Raw genomic sequence first — 5,049 nt, 5'->3', positions numbered from 1 at the left:
CTGAGTTTATGTTTGCTCTATGCACCCTGAATGTGACCTACTCATCTCTTCCTTCCCTAGCCCCTAATGTCTCCCAAGGGCCCTCTTCTCTCACTTCATTAATGTTACCAATTTCATACCACCGAGGACAGAGCCTTGTTGATGTATTACTTCACACCTAACACACTGGGCTCACTTGCTCCCCAGAGGCTACCATGAGGCCCCTCCTCATTGGTGCCTAGCCATTGCCCACACCATTCGCATATCGGCCTCAATGTCACTGCTTCCAGAATGACAGAGGCATGGTGTGATGCCCCGATCCAGAAATTTGCTTTAAAGTAGCTGAGAGTTTGCAAGGACAAGGGGGATAAATGATTTGGGAGGACCAAGGAAAAGCAGGGAGGACACCTACCCCGTTGGAATCCTGTGTCGTGTAGCTTCTGGAGGAGAAAATAGCTACTCTTTGATGGGTGACATGGGCTGCCATATTCCCAGAGGACAGCTGGGGAGGGAAATGAAGGGAACAGGAGGAAACTGTTTGTGTGGAGAGGGGTGGGGGCATTGAGACAGACAGGCATTCCTCAGGATAGAGCAGAAAAAATCCTGGTGTCAGAGACAGAAGGGAGATAGTCTATTTCAGATGGATTAAATAAAGTGAGATGAAACATTTGTTAAAGAGAAAAAATCCTGCCTTTCTGAACCCTTCCCCATTATACCTTCTATTCTTAGCATATTTTATTCCCATTTTTCAAAGCCTGAGAGCATATTGTCTGTTCAGGGAACTGTGTGTGGTCTGCCTCTTACATTAGATACCAGCGTTAGAGAAGGCCACTAGGCTGACCTCACTTGCTGCAGCATGGAGAGTCTCCTGGGTGTTTGTGGAGTCAACGAATGAACCTTCTTATCCCACAGACAGCGTACTACAGAGAGGCAGATAAAAAGATGGAATTGTTTTATATGAGCGATTATGCTTATTTTTATTCCTGATAGGTTCATAAGTCAATTAAATGATTATTGATAAACTAAATATGAAAGTAAAAGTAACAAGGGGCACCTGAGTGGCAGCAGGTTGAGCTTCTGACTCTTGATTTCAGCTCAGGTCACGATCTCAGGGTCATGGGATCAGCCCCCTATCAGGCTCCATGCTCAGCTTGGAATCTGCTTGTCCCTCTTCCTCTGCTCTTCCCCCGCTCATGCTCTCTGACTCTCTCCCAAATAAATAAATAAATAAATAAATAAATAAATAAATAAATAAATAAAATCTTAAAAAAAGTAAATGTAACAAAGCATAGTTAATTTACTGTTCTTACACATCATTATTATGACAGCTATATGTTAATGAGGTAATATAATTGACATAGAGTGTTATATTAGTGTCAGATGTACAGCATAGTGATTCAACACTTCCATACATCACCTAATGCTCATCTTAAGTGCACTCCTTAATCCCCGTCACCTATTTTATCCATTGCCCCTCCAACCTCACTCTAGGAACCATCAGTTTGTTTCTCTAGAGTTAAGAGTCTGTTTCTTGTTTTCTTTCTCTATTTTTTCCCTTTGCTTATTTGTTTTGTTTATTAAATTCCACGTATGAGTGAAATCATATGGTATTTGTCTTTGACTTACTTCATTTAGCAAAATACTCTCTGGCTCCATCCATGTTGTTGCAAATGACAAAATTGTATTTTTTATTTATGGCTGAATAATTCTTTTGTATGGCTGATCATCTATCATCTATCTATTATCTGTCTATCTATCTATATCTATCTATCATCTATCATCTATTTATTATCTATCTGTGGCTGATCTCTCCACAATATAAATTAGGTGTTATAATCCCTACTATTATTTTGTTATTATTAAATTAGTTCCTTAAGTATGTTATTAATTATTTTATATATTTGTTGCTCCCATGTTGAGTGCATAAATAGTTACAATTGTTAGGTCTTCTTGTTTATTGTCCCCTTTATTATAATATAGTACGCTTCTTTATCTCTGGTTACATTCTTTGATATAAATTCTAATTGTCCAAGATCTGTGTTACTACTCTGGTTTTCTTCTGATATCCAGGTGCTTGGTAAGTATTTCTCTATCCTTTCATTCTCTATCTGCAGGTGTCTTTGGATCTAAATTAGTCTTTTGTAGTCAGCATATACATGGGTTTTGTTTTATTATCCATTCTGACAACCTATGTCTTTTGATTGGAGCCTTTATCCATTTACATTCAAAGTCATTATTGATATGTATTTATAGCCATTTCATTACTTCTTTTGTATTTTTTTTTTCTGGAGGTTTTCTCTGATCTATTATTGTCTTTGACACTTTTGGTCTCTCCTGTCCACTCAGAGTCCCCTTTACTATTTCTTGAAGGGCTGGTTTAGTTGTCAGGTACTTCTTTAGTTTTTGTTTTTCTTGGAAACTCTTTATTTGTCTTTCTAGTCTGAATGACTGTCTTCCTGTGTACAGTATTCTTCGCTGCAGATTTTTCCCATTCAGTACTTTGAATATATCATACCACTTCCTTTTGGCTTGCCATGTTTCTGTTGAAAAATCTGCAGCTAGAGTTATGGGTCTTCCTTTGTAAGTTAATGACCTCTTTTGTCTTGCTGCTTTTAAGATTTTTTAAATTGCTATGTTTTGCAAATTTATTCACAATATGTCTTGATTACAATATGTTTTGTTGATTTTGGTGGGAGCTCTCTGCCTCCTGAATCTAGATGTCTGTATCCTTTCCCACTTTAAGGAAGTTTTCAGCTATTATTTCTTCAGATGAATTTTCTGCCCCCCTTTCTCTCTCCTCTTCTTCTGGGACTCCTATAATAGAAATTTTATTACATTTGTCATGCACACAAGGGAGCGAAGGGCAGAAGGAGGACAAGCAGACTCCCCGCTGAATGGGGAGCCCAGCACAGGGTTCAATCCCAGGACCCCGAGATTATGCCTGAACCAAAGGTAGATGCTTAACCAACTGAGCCAGCCAGGTGCCTCTCTACTGACCATTTTTAAATCAGATTGTTTTGTTAATAGTTTGTATGAGTTCTTTGTACACATTGAATATTAACCCCTCATCAGATATATTTTTGAGACTATCTCCTTCCATTCCTTAGGTTGCTTTCCATGTTGTTAATGCTTTCTTTTGCTGTGCAGGAAAGCTTCTTAGTTTGATGCAGACCCATATGTTTATATTTTATTTTGTTTCCCTTGCGTTTGAAATCATATCCAAAATAGCATCTCTAGGACCAATGTCAAGGAGAATTCTACCTATGTTTTCTTCTATAAGTTTTAAATAAAACAAAACAAAAAAGGTCTTACATTTAGGTCTTTAATACATTTTAGTTTGATTTTTGCGTGTGATATAAACTAGCAATCTAGTTTTAGTACTTTGCATATAGTTGACCAGTTTTCCCACCATGATTTACTGAAGAGACAGTCCTTTCCTTAATGTATATTCTTGTCCTCTTTGTGTAAATTAATCAAACATATATGTGTGAGTTTATTTCTGGGTTGTCTATTCTGTCCCATTGATCTATGTGTCTGTTTTCATGTCAATACCATACTGATTTGAACGGTATAGTTTGTATTATACATTGAAATCAGGGTGCATATGTCTCACTTTTTTCTTTTTCTCAAGATTGTTTTGCCTATTTGAGGTCTTTTGTGTTTCCATGCAAATTTTAGAATTATTTGTTTTACTTTTCTGTGAAAAATGTGATTGGCATATTGGTAGGGATTTTACTGAATCTCGTTGTTGCCTCACCAGAGGTACTAACCTGTAGATTTCTTTGAGTAGTATGGGCATTTTAACAATATCAATTCTACCAATCTATGAACATGAAATTTCTTTCCATTCGTCATTTATCTATTTACATCAATATCTTATAGTTTCCAATGTACAAGTCTTTTACCTCCTTGCTTAAATTTATTCCTTGAAAAATTATTTCTTGATATTTTATTCATTTTGATATGCTTACCAATGGGATTTTCTTGATTTCTCTTTCTAAAAGCTCATTATTATTGTATAAAAACAGAATAAAGGTCACCTGGGTGGCTCAGTGGATTAAGGGTTTGCCTTCAGCTCAGGTCATGATCCTGGAGTCTTGGGATTGAGTCCCGCATCAGGTTCCCTGCTCAGCAGGGAGTCTACTTCTCTGCCCCTCCCCTGGCTTGGGCTCTATCTCTTGCTCATTCAATTGCTCTCAAATAAATAAATCTTTGAAAAAAGCAGAATAGATTTTTATATATTAATTTTATACGTTGTAACATTACTGAACTTTTTTATTAGTTCTAACAGTGTCTGGTAGCCATTCACAGTTTCTATATATATACTATCATATCATCTGCAAATGATAGCACTGCTTCCTCCTTGCTGATTTGCCAATGCCTTTTATATTACCTTTCTAAAAAAAAAATCTAATTGCTTCAGCTAGGGCTTCTAATGTTATGTTGACTAACAGTGGGGATTGTGGGTATTCTTGTCTTGTTCCTAATATGAGAGTAAAAACTCTCAGCTCTTCACCATTTTATTTTAGCAGTTGGTTTGTCATAAATGGCCTCTATTATGTTGATGTACTTCTCCTCTAAACACACTTTGTTGAGAATTATAATAAACAGATGTCAAATTATTTTCAGTTTTTTTTCTAAGTTTATTGAGATAATCAATGGTTTTTATCTTTAATTTTGTATCTGTGATCTATCACATTGACTGATTTATATAGGTCGAATCATCCTTGCCTCCCTGGAATAAATACCACTTGAACATGGTCTATGACTCTTTTAATGTACTCTTGAATTCAGTTTGCTAGTATTTTGTTGAGGATATTTGCATCTATGTTCATCTGTGATATATAAATATAAACATATATAATATAAAATATATAAATAATATATATAATATATATAAAATATTATATCATGCATCATATATATCATACATGATATAATATAAAATAATAGTTCACATATATTATTTTCTTTTCTTTTCTTTTCTTTTCTTTTTTTTCTCCTGTGGTGTCCTTGCCTGGTTTTGGTATCTGGGTAATGCTAGCCTTGTAAAATGAGCTTGGAAACATT

The sequence above is a fragment of the Neomonachus schauinslandi genome, unplaced genomic scaffold (genome assembly GCF_002201575.2).
Source record: "Neomonachus schauinslandi unplaced genomic scaffold, ASM220157v2 HiC_scaffold_898, whole genome shotgun sequence".
Classification (NCBI taxonomy): Eukaryota; Metazoa; Chordata; class Mammalia; order Carnivora; family Phocidae; genus Neomonachus; species Neomonachus schauinslandi.
Note: the sequence above shows the minus strand (reverse complement) of the source record.